Below are 25812 nucleotides of genomic sequence, written 5' to 3'. Positions count from 1 at the left end.
TTGTTTACTCTCAATTTATGAGTAATGGTATAAGCTGGATGTTGAATTTGATTAATTTTATTCTGCAATTGATCTTGTAGACCAAGCTCCCTTTAAGAATCATGTGTTCTTTTTACAAGATGGTTATAAAGCCCAAAAAATCTAGTTTTCAGCTCAACAGATGACAATATTCTTTTTGTTATATAACTGTAGCAATTACATGAGAAATTATTCAGAATTCTAAATAAACAATTTAAATTAACCTTCGAGTAAAGTTTTCACAGTTGTAATATTTTTAACTAGTCTTTTTAAAATATGTAAATTAATAATTGTTGAAACTTGTATAAAACTGCATACTAAAGAATTGCTTTTGTTTCTGAGTAAATTAGTATTCAGGGTATCTAGTTAGCAGACTAATTAGGCAGCTTGCAGGTTACTTCATAAAAATTCCTACAGGTGCAGAGCTATCATGAGATGTTACAGAATAATCATATTAATAATTTCAGAATATGCTTGAGACACCATGCTTCAATAATTCTTGTGTTAGATTTTAGTACATCTGTCAATTCTTCATTTTTGCAGGATCTTTACACTTTTTGCCACTCTCCCAAAAGTTGAATGGACTGTGTTTGACTTCAACAGTTTCTGCAACATACAAACACAGGTTGATTGTTCAAGTCTCCCAAACAGTGGAACTGGGATGGTAGGGCCCAAAACTCACACTGAAAGACTTACTGTCCCGTCAATAGCACCGACAGTCCCTTTTTGCCCAAACTACTTTAACATTACTAAGTTACTATGACAATACTAAACAGAATCATGCTAAACAGTAAAGAGACTTTCGGCCAAGGGTTGACTGAATTGATTCTTTGACTCAGGGAGATTCAGTGGGGAGAGGAGGAATGGAAGCGATTCACGAAACCAAATTATAGACAGAAGAGGTAGAACAGCAGTGGAAGCAGCAAAGGGGGTATGTTGGTGTTGCATTAGGCCCTATCAAGACATCGGAGTGGGAACAATCCTACTTGGATATTCGACTTGCTGACTACCTGCTATCATCAAATAATTAGCAACTTGGAAAATGCTACCACTGCTCAGAAAATCATACATCACTGAATCATTGCCTGTATCACAGAATCCCTACAGTGTGGAAGCAGGCCATTCAGCCCATCAAGTCCACATTGACCCTTTGAAGAGCATCCCACCAAGACTCACCCTATAATCCTACATTTCCCATCCACCTAGCCTGCACATCCCTGGATAATTCAGCATGGCAAATTCACCTAAACTGCACATCTTTGGGCCGTGGAAGGAAACCAGGGCAAACCCACCCAGACAGAGGGAGAATGTGCAAACTCCACACAGACAGTTGCCCAAGATGGAATCGAACACAGGTCGCTGGCGCTGTGAGGCAGCAGTGCTGACTACTGAGCCACCATGCCACCTTTGAGAAAGGAAGAAAACCAAAACAAAAAGGTAATGGAGAAACAGAACTGCAAGCGCCAAAAAGAGATACTGAAATAAAAGAAAGAGAAACAGAAGTGGGCAAGGAGAAAGAGGGTCATGAGGAAATGAAATGAAGGAAGAGAAGAAGCAAAGCAATCACAAAGGAGAAAATGAGAAATAGAAGTGGGAAAGGAGAGAATTTGCTTTGCAAATTTATGGCAAATATTTTCCAAAAACAAGAACAGTTGAGAATATAATAGTAATCAAAACATTTGAGGAGTACAGATTCAGAGAAAAGAGTTCCAACCTATTGAATGATAGATGATTTGGGTGAGTCTTGAGCATGGTGTGCATGTTGTAAGCCTGCACCTTCCCTCTTATCATGGTTGAGTCTAAGATTTTAATCTAGGGTTCCTCTGCACTTTAAGATCAAGATTTTCACTATGATGAAGAGCATCTCTGGTATAGTGAAAACAACAGAAGTTGGGAATCCCTCAAACCCAGAGATTCTCAATTTGTCAAGGGTTTGAGTTTTTAAACACTTCGAAGATAAATATTTTTGAACAGTCCAAGTCCGCACTCTTTGAATGAGAGCTTTATTTTAGTTAACCACATTCCGTAAGACTCAGATCCCATTGCTTATTAGCTCCCTGTATATACAACCAATCCTCACCCAATCAACCCTTAATATATCCATCGTTTGTTCCATCAGGCCTTGAGCATTCTTTCAGACTTTATAGATGATAACATAGGGGCTTCAGAGAGGTCCAAGGTTAACACCTGCACAGTTACAAGAAATCAGAGTTCAGAGACTCCATAGTGTGTATATTATGCTAGGTTAGAGCAAGTCTGTTCTCCACGTATGTCTAATAAATAATCAGGGTGCCCCAAGAAGTATGGTACCTCTTTGCATCTGGTATTAAAACACCTTTGCAAAGGTTAACTTGCTTTTGAGATTGAGAAAACTAAGCATGCTTGTGTAGGTACTGGTTGTACTGGAAAGTACATACTATAGATAAGTACATAAACTTAGGTTTTTATATTTATTGATGGGATGTGGGCATCACTGGCTAGCCTAGCATTTGTTACCAATCAATAATTGTCCTGGAGAAGATAGTGGCTAGTTTTATTTCTGAACTGCTGCCATCCCCTGGGCGTAGGAATACCCATAATGCTGTTGGGAAAGGAGTTCCAGGATTAGTGCATGGTAAAGATGAAGGAATCGTGACTTCATGGATCAGACCAAATCCTGCCAAAATATTCAGAAGATAGTCTAGCCCTTAACTTTTTCTTACTTAAAAGGTAAATATAAGGTGTTGCGTTCCAGATGCAATTTGATTGCTTAAACTACTGAATTTAAAGCAAAACACACTTTATTCATCCACTATGGTTAAAATACAACAAAAGAAAGAAGGAATGAGAATAACTTAACTCTATTGGAAAGCTTAACAGAATAATTGATATAGTAATTATCACTAACTAATTGTTCAAATGTAGCAACATCCCATGAATACGCCCTTGGAAAAAGGCAAATTCAGAACACAGATTGTCTCACATGCAACTCCCATAGCAAGCAGAGAACCTTCAGCTTTTGGCTGTCACGGAGAGAGGGAAAAATAGCTTCCACTTCTTCAAGACCCTAACAGCAACTGATGAAAGCTCAACTTAAAATCCCCGGTTTTGTGAGAGCTGGACCATGCCCACTCAGGCTGCTTCTACCGTCTCAAATTTTAAAAAAACACTGCAAGGCCTTGCAAACTGTTTACTTTACTGGCTTTCCAACAAGCCAGCTTGCCACCTCTGTCTTAAAACTTGTCTTTTAAAAAAAAGAACAAGTATAATCTCTTAAAGCTATAGCATCATCACAGCAATAATAATTCCAAGTCAGAATGGTCTGTGCCTTAGAGGGAACATATAGGTGACGGTATTCCCATGCAACTGATGCCTTATCCTTCTAGATGGTAGAAGTCACGGGTTTCGAAGGGACCATCATAAGAGCCTTGGTGATTCTTAGCAGTGCGTCTTGAAGATGGTACACATTGCTGCAACTGTGCTTCAGCAAGGAAGGGAAGGAATTTTGAAAGTGGTGGGAGGGCAGTCAATCAAGTGGCCTGCTTTATCCTGGATGGTGTTGAGCTTCTTGAAGCTGTACTTATCCGGGCAAGTGTACAGTGTTCCAACAAGTTCCTGACTCGTGCCTTGTTGACGGTGGACAAACTTTGGAGAGTCATTAGGTGGGTCGCTTAATGCAGCATTCCCAGCCTCTGACATGGTCTTCTAGCCATTGTATTAATATGTGTACTGTCATTAAGTTCCTGACCAATGATAACCTCCAAGGTGTTGATAGTGGGTGATTCAGTAATGGTAATGCAACTTCAATACCAATGGACACTGGTTAGATTTTCACTTGCTTGATATAGTCATTTCACAGAATCTCTACAGTACAGAAGCAGGTCATTTTGTCCATCAAGTCCACACTGACTCTCCGAAGGGTGTCACATCCAGACCCAGCTCTCCTACCCTATCCTATCCGATCCCCACAACTCCACATTAGCCATAGCTAACCCAACTAATCTACACATCCCTGGACACAGTGGGCAATTTAGCCTGGCCAATCCACCTGAGCTGCTTATCTTTGGACTGGGAGAGGAAACCCACACTGACATGGGGACAGCGTGCAAACTCTATGCAAATAGTCACCTGAGGGAATCGAAGCCAGATCCCTAGCACTGTGAGGTAATAGTGCTAACCACTGAGCCATTGAGACTCCGTGCCACCCGTGTGTCATTTCCTGACACTTGTGTGTGCAAATGTTACTTCCACCTATCAGCTCAAACCTGGGCGTTGACCAGATCATGCTGCATCTGAACGCGTCTGCTTCAGTACCTCAAGAGTCCTGAATTGTGTCATCATCAGTGAACATTCCCATTTCTGACATCATGATGAAGCAGCTCAAAGGTGTCTAAGCCTCGGATACTACCCTAAGGATCTCCTGCAGTGATGTCCCGTGACTGAGATGACTGATCTTCAACAATCACAATTATGTTCCTTTATGCAAGGTATGACTCTAATCAGCACAAGAGTTTTTGCCTGATTTCCATTGACTCCAGTTTTGCCAGGGCTCCTTTATGCCACGCTTCTTCAAATGCGGCCTTGATGTTGAGGGCAGAAATCACTCTCACCTCATCTCCGGAGTTTAGCTCTTTTCTCCATGTTTAGGACAAGGTTAGTTATCTGCAGCAGAATATAACGGAGCAACAGTGAGCAGATTATTGCTGAACTAATATTGCTCAGTAGCATTGTTCATGACCCCTTCCATCACTTTGCTGATGACTGGAATCATCACTGGGGCTGCCAGACCTGTCAAAGAACTGTCAAAAAAAATGTGGAGTTAAAACGAAAATACAGCACTCGGGGTATTTTAGTAAAAACCGAAAGAACTGCGGATGCTGAAAATCAATAACGAAAACAGAGGTTGCTGGAAGCTTAGCATGTCTGGCAGCATCTGTGAAGAAAAAAGTCAGCGTTAATGTTTTGGGTCTGGTGACAGTTCCGTAGAACTGATGATAGCTGGGCAAACATCATTTATATGCAGAAAATAGGAAGGGTGGGGGAGTAAGTGAAGGATAGAGCCCGAAGAGAGAGAAGAGTAGTTAGATAGACAAAGGAGTTGATAACGATCTGGCATGGAGGGTAAATAGTTGTTAATGGAGACTGTGAATGACTAACAATAGTAGTGTGTAATGGCAGGCTATGTGATAGCAAGGTCTGATGTGTGGGGTAGGGGGCTAGGACATAGGAGAATCATTGAACTCAATATTGAGTCCAGAGGGCTGAAGAGTCCCCAAGCAGAAAATGAGATGTTGTTCTTCCAGTTTGCATTGAGCTTCGCTGGAAGATACAGCAAACCAGAGACAGAGATGTTGGCCAGGGAACAGGGTGGTGTGTTGAAGTGGCAGGCAACAGGTAGCTCAGGGTCTTTTTTGCGAGCAGAACGTAGATGTTCTGCGAAGTGTTCACCCAGTCTACGCTTCGTTTCCCCAGTGTAGAGGAGACCACATTGTGAGCAGCGAATGCAGTAGACTAGATTCTGGGAAGTGCAGGTGAAGTGTTGCTTCACCTGGAAGGTATGTTTGGGCCCTTGGCTACTGGGGAGGGAGGAGGTAAATGGGCAAGTGTTGCACCTTCGCCGGTTGCCGGGAAAGTACCGTGAGGCTGTGGGAGGGTGGGGTTGGTATTGGGGGTGAAGGAAGAGTGGGCGAGGGTGTTCCAGAGGGAATGGTCCCTGCGGAAGGCGGACAAGGGAAGGGAGGGGAATATATGTCCGATGGTGGCTTCTCGCTGGAGGTGATGGAAATGGAGTCTGATGGTCTTCTGCATGTGGATGCTGGTGGGATGGTAGGTGAGAACAAGGGGAACCCTATAGGGAACCTCCCATTCCCCCAGCATCCACATCCAGAAGATCATCAGATGCCATTTCCAACACTGCCAGCGAGATGCCATCATCAAATACATATTCCCCTGCCCTCCCTTGTCCACCTTCTGCAGGGACTGTTCCCTCCGGGACACCCTGGTCCACGCCTCCTTCACTCCCAACACACCCCCACAGCCCTACTGCACCTTCCCCCTGTAACCGACAAAGGTGCAACACCTACCCATTTACCTCCTCCCTTCCCATTATCCAAGGGCCGAAACATACCTTCCAGGTGAAGCAACACTTCACCTGCACTTCCCAGAATCTAGTCTACTGCATTCGCTGCTCACAATGTGGTCTCCTCGACACTGGGGAGACGAAGCGTAGACTGGATGACTGCTTCACAGAACATCTATGTTCTGCTCTCAAAAAAGACCCTGAGCTACCTGTTGCCTGCCACTTCAACACACCACCCTGTTCCCTGGCCAACATTTCTGTCTCTGGTTTGCTGTATCTTCCAGCGAAGCTCAATGCAAACTGGAAGAACAACATCTCATTTTCTGCTTGGGGACTCTTCAGCCCTCTGGACTCAATATTGAGTTCAATGATTCTCCTATGTCCTAGCCCCCTACCCCACACATCAGACCTTGCTATCACATAGCCTGCCATTACACAACCCCTGTTGTTTGTCTCTAACAGTCCCCATTAACAACTATCCACCCTCCTCGTCAGATTGTTATCAACTCTTTGTCTGTCCAACTGCTCTTCTCTCTCTTCGGGCTCTATCCTGTCGTTTACTCCCTACCCCACCCCCTTCCCTACTTTCTGCATATAAATCAATGTTTTCCCAGCTACAATCAGTTCTGAAGAAGAGTCACAGGACCTGAAACGTTAACTCTGATTTTCTCTTCACAGATGCTGCCAGACCTGCTGGGATTCTAGCAACTTCTGTTTTTGCTCGGTGTTTCAGTGTTCCTATTGACATTAGCACATTTTAGAATTTATGCTGTATGACTGATTTCCCAAACTATAGTTTTTGATGACCAGCTCCTTCTCTTTATAGCAAGGCTTCCCAAATTGTGGGTGGTGACGCCCAATGCAATCAGAAGCTCAAGGGTAGCAACAGATTCTGTGGAGCTCTGAATGCTGTCAGCATAAGAGTTTTGCTTTTAACAGTGATCTAGGTTCCTGAACCTATCCTGAATAATCTAGTGGAGAGTTTGGATGCTTTCTAATTTGGATTAAACACCCGGCACCTCCACACCTGCTGCTCCCAAACGTCTTTGAGTCCTCCGCATACACCCTCCTGAGCACAGACTGGTCTACCACCACTAACCCCGACCACATCCTGACTTTACCCCCATAACCTCACACCTCCCCTCACCTGATCCCCACCTACCCTTATAGTCCTCAGAACACAGCAACTTGGAAGCACCAAAAACAGGACTGCAATGTGAAAACATTTGAGAAGCTCTAGCCTCCCAAATTCTCCAGAATTTTTTTTGTTTGAAAGGAGAGAAATTGTTTGGATGTGTTTTAAACGCATCATATCCTGACATGACACGAGGAACCAGTGGCTCCTGCACCACAAAAGTCTAATGGAATGGAAATCTGCATTACATAAGGGATCGAGCACTTCAGTGAAATGTCAACTTTTATGAGGGATTAGTTGAAGGATTTTCAATGCATTGATTTTTGTACTAATGAGTGTCTTTTTTTCAGCAGTGACATCTTTAATGGACATAATTTTATTTTCTCTCAGCACTTCTCCTGTGATAGACTCCTGATGGATACTAGATGGTATGGAGTGGGCAGGGCAAAGGATAGAGCATGCAGGGAAATGCATTGACACTGAGATGACTAGAGTTATAATGTGCTGCAGAAATCATTGAGTGCAAGGGTGGTTGATGGGCCATGAGAGATGAGTTGATGGGCATAGGGCTACAGGCTGGCATGAGGCAAATTTACAAGTGTATAGGTTGGGATGAAGGGTGTGAAGGCTATGGAGTGGCATGGATGAAGCATGGAGAGGGATTAAGAGCAAGAACAATGTTTTATGCTTTAAATCTTTATTCAGACTTTGAATACAGTGCTAGAGTCCCCCAACTGGCTCTCCATCTGGTCTGCCTCAAGGACTAGTATCCTCCACCATTCTTCCTGGGTAACCTCACCCGACTCCTCAGCCAGCCCATGACCGTTCATCCCATGGACTAAAATGGAAAGTGTGGGCATCAGTTTTTGAAGTTGGGGTTGTGGAGCTGGAATTTCTCCTACTTCTCTACACCTGATCTAGGATTGAAAACCTGGGTTCGCATATTCCAAAAGTAAACAATGAGTAATGTCACATGACAGCTAGGAGCCAGAAAATTACACATTTCAGTTGGAGTAAGTGTTACTTTAAGTGAATTAATAATAAGAAACCTGGCACAGAGTGAGTGCGGAGGCATTAATTAATGTTCATGGCTTAAACGAAATGCTAATTATTTTGTGAAAAGTGGAGTTGAAATACTTTTTCTTAGATCACAGATGCCCAGCTGAGATCAGTTGTTTGCAGTTCTCATGCCACATGGGAACTTTGGGCACTTCTTGAGTGACCATGCCTGTAATAAGTGTCTCTGGACTTTTGAGCGTGAGCACAGGATTTTTAAGCTTTAGGGTTAACTGGAGTCACTACAGAGCATCAGGGAGGATGAGAACTCCTTGGATCATACATTCAAGGAAGTGGCCAGCCCCGCAGCACTGAGAGGTCAGGATAATAGATCGGTTTCATTAGGATAAAGCAGGAAGCTCCGGAGTCTTCAGGGTGTGAGCCATTTTCAAATAAGACTCCAGATTGGAGATGGCTGTGAATGACAACACATTAAAGGAGTGTAGTTCAGACCATGGGAATAATGGGAAAAGAAGTGCACTGGAGGGAGCAGCAAAATGTTGAAATATGGTTGTTTGGAGAGACTTCATAATTAGAGGGACAGACAGGCATTCTGATAACTACCATCAGGAATGTCACTTCACATGTTATTGTCCTGATACCCAAGTCAATAATATTGTAGAAAGGGTGCAGAATATTCCATAGGGCGAGGGGTATGAGCCAGAAATTATGATTCATAACAGTATAAGCAACATAGAGAGGGCATGCATTCTGGTCCTACAGTCAGATTTCAGGAGCTAGAACAAATTTTAAAAGTAGGACTGCCAATGCTGTGCACAGGCAACAGTGAAAATAGGAAGCTGGAGAGATTCAATGCATGGCTTGAGGGATGATACTGGAGGAAGGGTATTAGATTCTTGGGTTCAGTTCTCAAAAGGAACGGATTACACCTCAACAGGATAGGGTCAATTTTCTTTTGTTCATTAACGGATGAGGGTGTTGCTGGCTGAGCCAGCATTTATTGCCATTCCCTAATTTCCCAGAGGACATTTTTTTAAGAGTCAACATAATTGCTGTGGGTCTGGAGTCACATGTAGGCCAGACCAGGTAAGGATGACAGTTTCCTTCCCTAAAGGATTAGTGAACCAGATGGGTTTTTCCAACAATTGACAATGGATTCTTGGTTATCATTAGACTTTAGATTTTTAGATTTAGATTTTATTGTCACATGTACTCAAGTACAGAAGTACAGGAAAAGTGCATAATGTCATCACACATGGCGCCATCTTGGGTACCAAGGTGCCCAAGTACAAAAAAACTTACGTACAGAGTAGTAAGAGAAACAACATAAGAACATAAGAACGTAAGAACTAGGAGCAGGAGTAGGCCGTCTGGCCCTTCGAGTCTTCTCGGCCATTCAATAAGATCATGGCTGATCTTTTCGTGGACTCAGATCCACTTACCCACGTTCTCACCATACACCTTAATTCCTTTATTGTTCAAAAAAAATCTACCTTTTCTTTAAAAACGTTTACTGAAGTAGCGTCAACTACTTCACTGGGCAAGGAATTCCATAGATTAACAACCCTCTGGGTGAAGAAATTCCTTCTCAATTCAGTCCTAAATCTGCTCCCTCTAATCTTGAGGCTATGCCCTCTTGTCCTAGCTTCACCTGCCAGTGGAAACATCCTCTCTACTTCTATCTTATCTATTCCCTTCATAATTTTATACATTTCTATAAGATCCCCCCTCAATCTTCTGAATTCCAATGAATATAATCCCAATCTACTCAGTCTCTCCTCATAAGCCAACCCCCTCAACTCCGGAATCAACCTAGTGAACCTCCTTTGCACCCCCTCCAGTGCCAATACATCCTTTCTCAAGTAAGGAGACCAAAACTGCACACAGTACTCCAGGTGTGGCCTCACCAGCACCTTGTACAGCTGCAACATAACCTCTCTGCTTTTAATTTCAATCCCTTTAGCAATGAAGGACAAAATTCTATTTGCCTTCCTAATTACTTGTTGTACCTGCAGACCTACCTTCTGTGATTCATGCACAAGGGCACCCAGGTCCCTCTGCATAGCAGCATGCTGCAACTTTTTACCATTCAAGTAATAACCCTTTCTACTATTACTCCTACCAAAATGTATGACTTCACATTTATTTACATTGTATTCCATCTGCCAGACCTTTGCCCATTCACTCAATGTATCTATGTTCCTCTGCAAAGTTTCACAGTCCTCTGCACACTTTGCTCTGCCACTCATCTTAGTGTCATCTGCAAACTTTGACACCCTACACGTGGTCCCCAATTCCAAATCATCTATATAAATTGTAAATAATTGCAGTCCCAACACCGATCCCTGAGGCACACCACTAGTCACTGACTGCCAGCTAGAATAGCACTCATTTATCCCCACTCTTTGCTTCCTGTTAGTCAACCAATCCTGTATCCATGCTAATACTTTACCCTTAATGCCATGCATCCTTATCTTATGCAGTAGCCTCTTGTGCGGCACCTTGTCGAAGGCCTTTTGGAAATCTAGGTACACCACATCTACTGGGTCGCCATTGTCCACCTCGCTCGTAATGTCTTCATAGAATTCCAAAAGATTTGTCAAGCATGACCTGCCCTTCATGAACACATGCTGCTTCTGCCCAACGGGACAATTTCTATCAAGATGCCTTGTTATTTCTTCCTTGATAATAGACTCAAGCATCTTCCCCACTGCAGAGGTTAAGCTAACCAGTCTATAATTTCCCATCTTTTGTCTACTTCCCTTTTTAAACAGTGGCGTCACATTTGCTGTTTTCCAATCTGCTGGGACTGCCCCAGAGTCCAGCGAATTTTGGAAAATTACCGCCAGCGCACCTGCTATTTCTCCCGCCATCTCTTTTAGTACCCTGGGATGCATTCCATCAGGGCCAGGAGACTTATCAATCCTTAGCTCCATTAGCTTGCCCAACACTACCTCTTCCGTAATAATGATTGTTTCCAGGTCCTCACCTACCTTCGTCTCTTTGTCAATTACTGGCATGTTATTAGTGTCCTCCACTGTGAAGACCGATACAAAATACCTGTTCAATGCCTCGGCCATTTCATCATATCCCATAACTAAATTCCCCTTCTCATCCTCTAAAGGACCAACGTTTACTTTAGCCACTCTTTTTCGTTTTATATATTTATAGAAACTTTTGCTATCTGTCTTTATATTCTGTGCTAGTTTTTTCTCATGTTCTATCTTACTTTTCTTTATAGCTCTTTTTGTGGCTTTCTGTTGACCTTTAAAGTTTTCCCAATCTTCTAGTTTCATGCTGTTTTTGGCCACTTTGTATGCCTTCTCTTTCAATTTGATAGCCTCCCTTATTTCTTTAGACACCCATGGCAGATTACCCCTTTTCTTACAGTCCTTCCTTTTCACTGGAATATACTTTTGCTGAGCACTTTGAAAAATTGCTTTGAAAGTCTATATTTTTACTGAGCACTTTGAAAAATTGCTTTGAAACAAGAGTTAACAAGTTAATCATTTCTTTATAGAATTGTAGAAAAATGAAGAAATAGGTAATAGTTTACATTCAAGTCTTTCATTGTTTAAACTAGGAAAATAAAGGAATAAGTTAAAAGGTCAATAGGCTTTGATGAGTCCTCGGCATACCTCGCCCTCTAGGGACACCTCAGCTGTCTGTTCTCAATGCCACCGTCATAGATACCATTGCTGCTGCCTCTCTGATCTCCCCCACTGCTTCGCAAACATGCCCAGGCCAAGATCCACTTACACGCCGAGCCGAGACACTGCCATGAGCCACCAAGAGACCAGCCGATGTACTGCTGAGATCCGCCATGAGCCAACGAGAGACCAGGCCGGGACCTGCCACAGGGGAGGTGAACACCAAGAGGGGGACAACATCAAAAAGGGGCAAGGAAAGAGAAGGAAAGGAGAAATAACCAGAGGAGTTCCCTGCTTTTCAACCATCTTGGCTGGAAAAGTCTCTTAAGTCTAGATTTTTTTAAAAATTGAATTCAAATTTCACCATTTGCAATAATGGGATGTGAACCCAGATCAATAGTCTAATGATAATATCACTAGGCCATCACCTCTCCTAACAGGAAGGTGCACTGGTATCACTGGGGAAAGTTTAAACTAAGAGGGATGGGCACCAGCATGTAAACTTTGAAAAGTTGTTTCAAATACAAAGTGAGATTGCTGGACAGTAATAGAAAATGGAGAAGTTCTGAGATAAAAACAGATCAAGGAGGGCTACAAAAATTCCATCACATACAGTACGAAAATGTACAATGTTTGATGAATAAGGTTGCTGAGCTGCAAGTAGCTATTTGGAAATATGGTGTTGTCTGAAATGTGGCTTAAAAATTGTGAAGATTGGGTGCGCAAAATCCAAGGGCATAATGAAATAATAGTACTGTTTAAATAAAACACAGCAATATTGGAAAGAACAGATGTCCTTGATAGAACAAAGATAATAGCCATTTGTTTCGAGTTGAGAAGCAAAAAGCCTCTGATAGAGCCATTGGGACCGATAGACTTATAAATAATGGGAGAGAGAAATGGAAAAGCAAATCTGCAAAGAAATCTCATACATTTAATAATTACCCAAACATCAATTGGGATAGTGTTAAAGTAGAGAGCACAGAAGATAATGGAATTTCTAAATATATTTATGAGCACTTCTTAATTCACTTAGAAAGGAAGCATTGCTGGACCTGATGCTGGGAAGCGAAGTGAATCAAGTAGAGCAAATGTTTGTGTGACAACTCTGGGATGAGTGAGGTCTTTGTATCACAAGTTGCTGGATTTTATGTTTCCCTGCCAGTTGTGTTTCTGACAGAGTGGCACATGAAACAAATCAAGTGGCTAACTCACCATATTCCCACCCATCCAAAAGTTCACCCCTACAATACTCTAGGATGCTGCAGGTGGCAGTCCACTTGCTATCTTCACAGGTGTAATTAAGACCATAAGACATAGGAGCAGAAATTAGGCCATTAAGCCCAATGAGTCTGCTCAGCCAATCAATCATGGCTGATAAGCTTCTCAACCCCATTCTCCTGCTTTCTCCCCATAACCCTTGACCTCCTTGACAATCAAGAACCTATCTATCTCCATCTTAAATATACACAATGACCTGGCTTCCACAGCCTCTGTGGCAATGAATTCAATAGATTCACCACTCTCTGGCTGAAGAAGTTTCTCCTTATCTCCAATCTAAAAGATCTTCCCTTTACTCTAAGGCTGTGCCCTCAGGTCCTAGTCGCTCCTACAAATGGAAGCATCTTCCCAATATCCACTCTGTTCAGGTCATTCAGTATTCTGTAAGTTTCAATTAGATACCCCTTAACCATCTAAACTCCATCGAGTATAGACACAGAGTCCTCAAATGTTCCTCATATGTTAAACTTTTCATTCCTGGGACCATTCTCGTGAACCTCCTCTGAACCCGCTCCATGCCAGTACATCTTTTCTGAGATATGGCACCCAAAACTGTGCACAATACTCTAAATGTGGCCTGACCAGAGCCTTATAAAGCCTCAGAAGTACACCCCTGCTTTTATATTCAGGTCCTCTCAAAATAAATGCCAAAGTTACATTTGCCTTACTAACTACTGACTCAACCTGCAAGTTTACCTTGAGAGAATACAGGACTAGAACTCTCAAGTCTCTTTGCACTTCAGACATCAGAATTTTCTCCCCATTTAGAAAATAGTCCATGCTTCTATTCTTCTTACCAAAATGCATCACCTCACATTTTCCCATATTGTACTCCATCTGCCACTTCTTTGCCCACTCTCATAACCCGTCCAAATCCTTCTGCATCCTCCCCGCATCCTCAATACTATCTGTCCTTCTACCTATCTTTGTATCATCTGCAAACTTAGCCAGAATGTCCTCAGTTCCTTCATCTAGATCATTAATGTAGGAAGTGAAAAGTTGTGGTCCCCACACTGACCCTTGCAGAACACCACTTGTCACCAGCTGCCATCCTGAGAAAGACCCTTTTATCCCCAATCTCTGCTTTCTGCCAGACAGCCAATCCTCTATCCATGCTAGTACCTTGCCTCTAACACCATGGGCCCTTATTTTACTCAGCAGCCTCCTGTGCAGCACCTTGTCAAAGGCCAGGTAAGTAACATTCATTGGCTCTCCTTGGTCTAATTAAAGATCTATGAGGCTTGTTAACAAGCCTATTGACCTGAACAGCATAAGGGCTACACTAAATTACCATTGGTCTGGGCAGTGATGCAACTATGGATCAGCTATTTTGCATGAGCTATATGAGACAATGTGAAATGGAATGGGGCACATTGTTTGCCTTGTATGCACTGAGGTCACCTCCAAAGATGTGAAGCATGCTTTCTTGACTTGAGTTGACTTATGATCCACTCAGGGGACATGGACTGCTCAACCACCACCTACAACAAAAGATTAGTAATGCAGAAAAGCAGGGAATAGTTTAGCGAGAATTCATTCATTCAGTAAAAGGGCTATTTTTAATTGGTAGGAATGGACCAAGCCACAATAAAATGAGTAAAGCAACAGCAGATAAAGATTGCAACAAATAATGGATGATCTTTAAGGAGGAGATGCCCCTACTTTAGGGGCAAAGATAGTGAGACCAAAGCCACAATTCTGGATGATACAGCAGATGGGGAACATGGTGAAATAAAAGAGTGTGTATGGTGCAGGTCAGGAGAATTTTGTAAGCAAGAACCAGGTCAAATACAATGGGCTTAGAGCAGAAGTGAAGACAAAAATAAGACTGGCAAACATAGATCAAAAGAATGAGGTAATCAGCATAAAAAGGAATGAAAAATCTAATCAACATGTAGATGGTAAGCAGGCAGGCAGTCAGAATTAGAGCAAGTTCTATTAGGGACAAAACATGTGTGTGTGTGAGTGTGTGTATAGAGTAACATTCATCCAGCAACAGATTGCTGACTGGTTTGTGCAGTTATGACCAGTTGTGGGTGCTGGAAATCATCAATTTGATTGCAACTCTCTGATTGACTTTTGGGCAGATGAATAGCTTGGGTGTTCATGATGCAGAGAAGGAAGCCTCCAGACTACTGAAGTCTCTGTCCTTCTGCAGTGGAAGTAACTAAAGCCTGAAGAAAGCCAGTTAACTTCTCCCATATGTTGTTGTAAGTTGCTGCCTTTAATCAGTAACTCAGGAAAATTACAATTAGTGCACCACTCATGCAGAACCTCTTGTGAACAAATGTAAGAATCCAGAACAGAGGTAGGAGAATAGTATGGCTTGGGAAGGAAAAGGAACAGTTTCTGAAATTATGGGGTGATTGAACTGTTTCCCCAATAACACCAATGTTCTGTTTATATGTACGTGGCAGTAATAAAAGGGGTTTAGAGTTTCAACTATTTGAATTATATGTTGATAATTCATAATTTTGTGTTGCTTGTAGTTAGTACTTATTTATCTGAAATAAGTAGTAGTTCTTGTCAAGCACAGGAACCTGGTCAATGTTTTCTATTTCTGAATTTCTATTTCCATTTCTGAAGAAGGGTCTCGGTCCGAAACGTCAGCTTTCCTGCTCCTCTGATGCTGCTAGGCCTGTTGTGTTCATCCAGCTCTACACCTTGTTATCTCAGATTCTCCAGCATCTGCAGTTCCTACTATCTCTGAAACAATGTTTTCTATTATCCTGCATCTATCAGACAGAAAATTGAGGACTTTGAGTTAAATCTTTACCTTTCGTGACAACCTCAGGAATATTGCGTCTTCAGTATCAGTGCGCATTCCTAAGTAGGTTATGAAAACAGGTTTAGAGAAGGTGGACAAGATAAAAGTATTCCTGTTAGCTGATGGTGTAAGACTAAGTGAAAGGTATTTAATGGTTTGTCTAAGAGATGCTGAGGAAGAATCTTTATAGTAATTGCTAATGACCTAGAATTTTTGAAATCCATGAGGTTGTGCTATAAATGACTAAATGACTCCAATAAAGAAAACTTTATGATTAGCTGACCGTGCTACCCAAGTAAACCTTTCTCATGTTTAGATGCTAGTCATAACCATAGCATCTCAGAGTTACTTCCCGAGCAAAGGAGGGCAAATTAGAGAAGTTGCTGCAGTCGCTGTTGTAAATTAATTAACAAATAGATGCAATTATTCAGTGGCAAATAAGTCGACCTTAGAGGCTATTGTTCAGGGATATCTAAAGAATATTGTCCAAAATTTAAAATATAACTAAAGGAAACCAATTGGTCCTCATCATTTTTCTGACATAGTGCAACCGACATCCCTAGACATAACATGTGGCATCTTTCGGGACAGAAAATCTCATGATCACTATTGTTCACATGGATGAGATGTGCAAGAAAATAAGCCACGATTGCTGCTATATTGTTTTTATTGCAAAAAAAAACACAAGAATGGATGAATTTAACTGAGCTGAAATCTAAATCTTAAAAAATAGTAACAGCAGAATATTTGGCTGGTCTTGCATTTTTAAGGAATGTTCAGTTTAGTTGGAATAAGATTGATCAAAGGTAGTTACAAATTTGCAGTTTGACCTAAAAGGTTAAGACTGTCATTTCCAAGGGATTTTACATGGCTCAAAATGATGATTGACTGTGCAGGCTTGGAATAATTTACAATGTACGAACAATTGATTCATTTTGTCAATAATAATGGTAATCCTGGCCTAAAGGAACAATGACTGGGTGTACTTTCTCAGAACTCAAAATATATAGGCCTGTGTCTGTCTATATATTTGGTACCCAATTGTTCTTTAGCAACCTGCATCTTCTTTCTCAGGACACATGTTCAAAAAGTAAGCATAATCTATGGAAGTGGTGGAGGTCATTTCCTTATAGTGATGTGATCTGGTTAAGACATGGTACATTAAAAAGACACTACAATATTTTTGAAGGAATTTCTTGGCTACTGAGTGTGTCATTTTAAAATTTAAAGTGATACCCCTTCCAGTGTTCAACTCCCCCAATATTATCTGTTTTCATGTGATCTTCAGAGTTTCTCACATCGTATTTACATTGTCATCCTTGTCACTTTGCAGTAATGCTTCTTCATTCTTTAAATCTCATTTGTGCCTATTGTTTAATGCAAAATGTGAGCAATGAAGAGAGTGGGACTATTGAAATATGATGGGTTTGAGTCTTCTCCACACACTCCTGCTTAAAATATGGTGATGAATGAAAGAAATTTCAGAAGGCAAGGTCTGTTCCATCCTCATCATATTACCTGTATTTCCTTTCCAATCCCTGCCAAAATCACTAACAATCATTTTTTTGCCTCAGTAGTTCATGGGAAGATAATTCAGCTTCAAGGCGTTTCTGGTCTACTTTCCCATGTTAGTGCCTATCCCAAACATACAGATAAGAATGGCAGGAGATCCAGGAAGTCTCAGTAACAGCGCCAAAGCCCTCCCTGTGGAAGAAGAGATAGCAGAGTCCCCTTCATTAATAATTTGCTAATGTTAGAACTCTCAGTGGTTTTTCATTTCTTTTTAATCCATTTTAGTTTGGATTTGTGAACTGTGAGTTGAGAGCTGAAGGTGACCTTTGTACTATGAGCAGTAGTTTGATTTAAAAAAGAAAGAGGAGAACATTTAAACTATATTTGGTTATAGGGCATGCCTGGAAGTTGATCGCAGGTTGACTCTAGTTCAAATAACTCTCTAGACAGTTTAGTTCTGGAGATGCATTATACTCAAACAGATTGCAGATGTTGAATGTTAACTGGAACCTCATTGGGAGGCAAACAGTCCAACAAAGAGGAATGAAAGTTTGAACTGGTTTTGGAACTGTGTTAAAGTCAGAAGGATTGTGGCTGTGAAAGTTACAAAATGGAGACTTGATTATTCCCTGATTGTCCTCCCATGAATGACTTATTGAAAGTTAGGAAAGTGAATTCTCAGTAATATGTATCAAGTGAACATTCCTCAGAGCCGACAGGAAGCTGTTTGAATGCATTGGCATCTTTAAAAAACCAAGCAAGATACAATCCCAAATGCCTGTAATGTTACAAATCTTGGATTCTGCTTAAGTGAACTGGTCAGCTACATCTCTTTTTTTTCTTTTGATGTATTCTTTAACTGTGTTTGTTTTTCTGTCGGTCTTTCTGTGTGGGGGGGCTAGAATCAAAGAAATTCGGTTTAAACCATAGACATGAATTAGATGACCTTATAGTTTAACTTTTCTCTGATAAACTACTGTACTATTAATAAATTGTTAACTATTTTGTTTAAACTATAAAATTGGTGTCTGCTATCAGTTATTCACAATGTCTGGTACTGGTTATTCAAGAAGTCTGGTTAGGAACCACTTGGATTAATTTTGAGGGTCATTGACTGTTCATTTTACTGTGTTACAAATAGAAAGATAGAGAAGCTGATTTGATTTGGCTGTCTGTCTCCATTCTGCATGTCATAACTCAAAATACTCCTGGCTTCAAGGATTTTAGTGGGATAATGCTTACAAATTTCTAGGCCCTCTGATAGCCACCTTTTCTGTTGCTTTATTAACATTCCTACTGAACCACTATCATGATTCTTAGCCAGGCATTGAGGAGCTCTTGAGGGCAGTAAAAAAAATTCTGAGAAGGCCACCATACATTGTTGGGTCAGGTTCCAGCTAACAGTTTTGGAGAGAAGATGGAAGTTCCTCCCTTTCGTAGGTGAATCCTGGCATCTAGAAATGCACAGAGCAATGAATAATCTTTTGTAGATATTTTTAATCGACCTGTTAAGAAATATTATTATACACCTCTTCAGCAGATGAAACCTGAACCTACTGACCCACAAAACCCCTCATAATCTTTTATATCCCAAATAGATCACACATGGAATTGATAATGTTAATGCAAAACATGAAGATGGAGACCATCACCTCCTATGAAAGAATTGATATTAATATTTCTCCCCCAGAAAAATTAAGCATATGTTTTTCACTCGTATTTATTTTATCCACAACAATGTATAAATAATTATCTAGTACAGCTACTTAATTAAATGCTCCTGTAAACAATTATCAATTAATAATTTGGAGTATAACCAAAATAAAGTGCAAGCTTTGTTGTCACCCATTTTGTATTCAATGCTCAGAAGTAAAAACAATGGCATGTTACTCAAAGCTTCATAAATTTACCTACCAACTCATTTCAAGAAACTAACTCAAATAGTTATGATGTGAACATGCAATTTCTGTCATTGATTAGTTTCTTGTAAGCATTAGTAGAAAAAATAATGCCATATAATCATTTCATTTTCCCAGAGTTTAAAAAAATTTACCTATTATTAGTCTAAATTCAAAGCTGAAGCTAAAAGACTTATAAAATAGATGCTGCAATTCATGGAATCTCATAATTGTTAGAAGGATGCCATTCGAGCCATCTTGTTTGCACTGACTCCCTAAGCATTTTAACTTGGTGTCGACTCTTGCCTTTTCTCTACAACCCTGCACAATGTTTCTGATTTCCGATTCTGCCTTTGATTTTTGCACGATTTTGAAAACAAAGAAACAAAAATGTGACACATCTCAATTTGTCTTTTACCAGCTTAAATCTCCTTGATTTTCACAATTAAAGCAAGATGTATTTCCTCTATTATATACCTGTGTAAGTCACGATGAAGGCCTTTCCTTTTATGAGTTGGATTTTTTTTGAGATGGCCAAGCAAGCAAAGAGTACAGCAGACCCACAGGTGTTTAATACTTTGTGGTGTATTAATTGCTTGGAGACAGGAACCACCATCTGAGCGAGGGGTAAAAGTGTAGTGAAACCACATCTGGAGTATTGCGTGCATTTTTGGTCTCCCTATCTCAGAAAAGATATACTTGACATAGAGACAGTGCAGCAAAGATTCACCAAACTGATTCATGGGATGGCAAGATTAAGAAATGAGAAGAAATTGGATCAACTGGGCCTATATTCACTGGTGTTTAGAAGAGTGAGAGGGGATACCATCGAAACAATTACATTTCTGACTAGACTGAACAGATTGGATACAGGAATGATGATTTCCATTCTGGGGATTGGGGTGGTGCAGTAGATTTGATTTGATTTATTATTGTCACATACCGAGATACAGTGAAAAGTATTGTTCTGCTCGCTAACCAGACAAATCATACCTTACGTAAATACATTAGGGTAATAGAACAGAAAGCAACATATGGTGTTACAGCTACAGAGAAGGTGCAGATATCTAAAATAAAGGGTCATGGCTTCAGGACATGCGGTAGGCCATTTTGGACTGAGATGAGGATAAAATACTTTATTCACAGGATGATGGACTTGAGGAATTCTCTCCTACCTTCCTAAATATTGCAGTCAGCTGGAAGTGGCTCCAATTGACACTTAAGGGCCTCAATTGGAATGAAGCTGGGCAATTTGCCTTAGATCTTCCCTGCCCCTTGTAAAATTGTGGAAAAGTGGAGGTCAGGCAGGATGGTGCCAGGGAAGCCACCAAAGACAATTTAAATCTGTCACCTGCAAATTTGCTGGCAGGAATCTATAAAATTATGCCCATTTCTCCAGTGGCTATAACTGAGAGCTCAAAGATGAATGAATGGTCTTGTTGTATTGACTTCAGATGGTTTACAAAGTTTTATAAAATGTAACATCCAGAATAATCTGGAGAAATGAGGAAAAAATTCTCAGCATCAGTTTCATAAACGGAAACTTTTGGTAAAGAGTTTGATCATTATTTTTACCAGTGGTGTGATTTATTAATATTTCATGTTTTTGAGTACAAATTCCTTGTGGGCATATTAATAAGGGATAAATGGAAGAACACACTGTAAGCTAACTTAATGAGTATGAGTCTTGAAGCTACATCTTTGGCTTGCCTCATTAGGTTTGAATTACAGTATTAACAACTATTTATAGATTAAAGCAAAATGACACAGGAAGGTTTTGTTTTAAACTTTGATATAATTCATTGGGTTTGATTATTTCTGAGAAAAAATTAGACTCCAAATAATCTGGAATTTTCTATTTGCAGTATTAGAATATAAATATGTTAAGCTTTTGTAGAACTTTTCATCCTATTTTTAAATAGAGGTATTAATCCATTTGTGAAAAAGAGATTGTTTGTCCCATTCTTAACCAGGAATACCACACAAATGTTATTATAAGTTTGACATCCTTACCTGAATGTCATGACGAATATATTTCAGGCTAATTTCTTTTACATAGCAAAACGTTGCAACTACCTTTACCTTTGCAGATACAATCCGTTGCTTTTATGGTTTCCTGTCAACTGGGTGCTCTTAATAACCTCCAATAAATGGGTGTTATTAATATTAATGCATGATTTTATACATTACCTTCCTATAACAGACAATATTGCCTGAAATTTTTCGTTGTTTCTTTTTCAGGGTATTTTTGTCCTGGGTTTGCCTTGCGCTGTTCTGCACAATGGATATGTTGGATTCTTTCTCATCATTTTATGTCTCATATTTGCTGCTGTGCTGGCAAATTCTCATTGCTTGTTTACATGCAGAAAATGAAGTAGGACAACATGTCAGAGTGAGGACATCATGTGAAGACATTGCCAATGCTGCTGTAAGCATCTACTCCCTAAATTAGGAGGGAAATTTGTTAACTTTGACCAGTTAGTTGAGCTAATTATGACCTGTAGTTTATATCTGGTGGTAAGTAGAAATCTTATGTTCCACAGCTTTACACAAATGCAAATGTCAGAGGAAGCTTGGTTTGTACAAGCAGTTATTATGTTGGTTCCATGTCTTTTCATACAAAAACTTCAAAGTGTATCAAGGCTCACACACAAGAGGTTGGAAGAACACAGCAAGCCAGGCATCATCTGGAGGAGAAGAAGTCAATGTTTTGGTTATTACCCTCCTTCAGGACTGGATGTGGGGATACGGGGAGCTGAAGCTCAGTCTGCTTTGTTCTGTAATCCATTTTGTTGTGAACACATTCATTGTGACTACTTATTGTGTGACACAAGTGCACAAATGTTCATGGAAAAATATTAAGTTTTCAATGGATTTTGAAAAATTTCTGGCTTCCATTGGCATTACTATTTTCAACTATACTTCACAAATTTTCCTACCATCTCTGGAAGGCAGCATGAGAAATGGAGGTTGTTTTTGTGTGCACGTTGACCTGGACTCATTTGGTTGCATGTACCTTTAAAACAGTTTTTCTCCTTGTCGTGTTTTTAACCTGGGGAAATGAAATGAATAAAGTAATCACTGATAATCTGCCGTTTACCCTGTGGATGTTGGTGAATGTGTGCTTGGTGGCAAAAGTACACCTTTCCTATACACCACCCTTTTATGCAGCTACTGAAGTTTTACAAATCAGTGTTTTAAATTAAAGCTCAGTGGATGTGTAGGCTCAGGTCTGGGCACTTGTTCTACAGGACTGTTTATTGATAGCAACACTCCTAATGGGCCTGTTTATGCCCCATTTTGCTCTTTTAGTGGGGTTAAAAGGCAATGTCGCAGGAGCTGTTTTGACTTTTCTTCTTCCTTCACTATTCCATTTAAGGCTGCTCCGGTATAAAATAGGTAATTTGAAAAGATTCCTAGACATTTCCATCATCTTGCTGGGATTGCTTTGTGGTCTTCCTGGGATACTCTGTTCAATAAAGGGACTAATTCTTGCTCTCAAAAGAAGTTAAATGTCTCTCTTATCCCTTTTAATTGATCATTAATCTCAGTAGCTATGCATAAACAAATACAAAAACATGACATTTGATTAGTGCTCTTCGTTCTTCTGTCTGGATCATGTCATATATCATGGTTTCTTACTCATAGAAGAGAATACCTACAGTGCAGGTAGAAGCCATTCAGCTCATCAAGTCTGCACTGTCCCTCCAAAGTGCATCCCATCCAAACTCAGTAGTTACCATGGCTAATCCACCGAGCCTACACATCCTTAGACACTAAGGAGCCATTTACCATGGTCAATCCACCTAACCTGCACATCTTTGGACTGTGGGGGGAAACCCATGCAGACACAGCAAGAATGTGCAAAGACCACACAGTTACCTAAAGCTAGAATCAAACCTGGGTCCCTGGTGCTGTGAGGTAGCAGTGCTAACCGCTGTGCCACCGTACCTCCCTATAAATGTGAAAGGAAGAGTTCAAATTCTTCGATTTCTTCTAATGGGAAGCAAGGTCAATTTTAATGGCCATGTTTTATTCCTAACCAAATTTCTGGCCTGAACAAGTATCAGAAGCAGCATACTAGCATAACTGGATCTACAAAGAATTGGTTAGTCCAAAGGCCAGCACTATGGTATGTTGGTTGTGGTGGGGTGCGGTGGGGTTGGGAGCAGCTGTAAGGGTACATTGAATTTAGGAATGTGCCCTGGTCTATATGAGATGTTGCCACGGGTGATAGTAGAGAAATTTTCCTGTGGATCCCAGAGGAGCACTTCTATATTCCTTACATCTGCTGAACCTTTTGCTGGATATCTCTCAGTTTTCACATTATACAATGACCAACTCCAACAAAAGAAAATCCAACCATTTCCTTCATCTCCCCTTGACATTCAACAGTACTACCCTCACTAATCAACACTCTGAGAGTTACCATTGATCTGAAACTTGATTGGATAAACGCTATAAATGTAGTGGCTCCAAGAATAGGTTGAAGGGTGGGAATTCTGTGGAGAGGAATTCACCTCCTGACACAACAAAGCCTGTCTACCATCTTCAAGGCACGAGTCAGGAGTGTGATGAAATACTCTTTATTTGTCTGGATGAATGCAGATCCAACAATACTGAAGCAACTTAAAGCCATCCAGGATAGAGAGGCCTGTTTGATAGCATCTCATTCAGTATCTTAAACATTCACTTCCTCTGGCATTGGTGCACGATTGCAGCAGTGTGTAGTGTCTACAACATGAACTGCAGCAACCAACCAAGCCTTTTTTAAACTGCAACTTCCAAACCCACAACCTAAGCAGTAAACATTTGTGAACATTCTATATCGAAGTTCCTCTCCAAACCCCAAATCATCCTGGCTTGGAACTGTATCACTGCTCCTTGACTGTTGTGGGATAAAAGTCCTGGAACTCCCTTCCTAACAGCACTGTTAGTGGTGTGACTAAACCAAATGGACTGCAGCAGTTGAAATTGGTGGCTCACCACCACCTTCTCAAGGGCAGTTAGGAATAAACAATAAATTCCGGCATAGCCAGTTATATCCACATCTGATGAAAGAACAGAATGTATTCACTCCAATTGCAAAACAGTTATATTTGCATCATGGTAGGAATCTAAGTCGCATATAGCTCTGAGACAGGCCGGTCCTTTAACTGCTGAAGGGAACAGCAGTGTTCAGACTGTCACAGGACCTAGGTGCTGTTGGTTGAAGTGAATACTATTTCCTCCTCCGGTTCACTTATACCGCACACTCAAAAGAATATGTGTGTTTCTCATTTTTCCTTATCAATCCCAAACTTAATTATTCTTTCTCACAGATTAAGTTAACTGTCCAAAACGGCCCAAATTGATTTAATTTGTTTGGTCACCTCTTCTGAATACCATATTTTGCCCACTTCTCCAACTCACTCCTCCAAATAGAGTATATTCTGCATTTATTTACAAGAAATAGTATTTATGGATACTCTACAATAGGACTATAATATTTTCAAATTGTAAATAATACCCAGCTTTCAAAGGGTGACTCTACTGTTGCTGAATAATAAATCCTCAATGAAGTCTCTGTGAATTGCAGTGTAATGTAATGTCCTTTGAATTGAAGTGATTCTTTGATTTAACAGTAATGAATACAGATAAATCAGTCTTTGTTCTCTTACATTACTTGAAATGTGCAGAGTGTAAGAAGCTAACTCTCATTATTCTATGACTTTCTATCGGCAAGCGTTCTCTGGTTTTAGTGAAATTGTTCTGCATAACTAGGATCCCTGGCATTTCTTACAAAATATGATTTTAATCCTGAATGAAATTTCTTAAAAGACACATCTGCACCACAAGTAATTTGAAGCAGCAGCTTATATTGGTTACATACAGATATTGGGTGTTTCATATTTGCTTTTGACTGTAAATCCTTGGATGGTATACTTTTCATGAAGCTGTTCTGTCCTCTGTTTTTAAGTGCCTGTCATAGACAGAGAATCCCTACCATGTGGAAGCAGGCCATTCAGTCCATCAAGTCCACACTGACCTGCTGAAGAGCATCCCACCCAAACCCACCCCCTTACTATACCCCTAAAAGCCTGCATTTCCTATGGCTAATGCACCTAAACTACTGGTCCCTGGACACTATGGGCAATTTAGCATGGCTAGTTCACCTGACCTGCACCTCTTTGGACTGTGGTAGGAAACCAGAGCACCCAGCAGAAACCCATGTGGACATGGGGAGAATGTGCAAACTCCACACAAACAGTTGCCACAGGGTGGTATCAAACCTGGATCCCTCATACTGTGAGGTAGTGGTGCTAACCATTGAACCACTATGCTGCTCTCAATTGCTCACATCACACCTGGGAGCATAGTTGACACCACAGCAAGGAGATAAGAGGTGCAACTTGCATAGCCTTTCTCTTTTAAGGTACTGTTAAATATATCTGTATATTGCATTTATGGAAATCTTTTATCTCCATATTAGTGAA

At 40.6% G+C, this 25812-nt stretch overlaps 1 pseudogene; it reads left to right on the top strand.

The window, feature by feature from the left end:
- The first annotated feature begins 5745 nt into the window (after positions 1 to 5745).
- Positions 5746 to 22848, top strand: LOC109912798 (annotated as a pseudogene).
- Positions 22849 to 25812: the final 2964 nt, after the last annotated feature.

Source organism: Rhincodon typus, chromosome 5, assembly GCF_021869965.1.
Source record: "Rhincodon typus isolate 14 chromosome 5, sRhiTyp1.1, whole genome shotgun sequence".
Lineage (NCBI taxonomy): Eukaryota > Metazoa > Chordata > Chondrichthyes > Orectolobiformes > Rhincodontidae > Rhincodon > Rhincodon typus.
The sequence above is the reverse complement of the archived record's forward strand: the minus strand, read 5'-3'. Positions and strand labels throughout refer to the sequence as shown.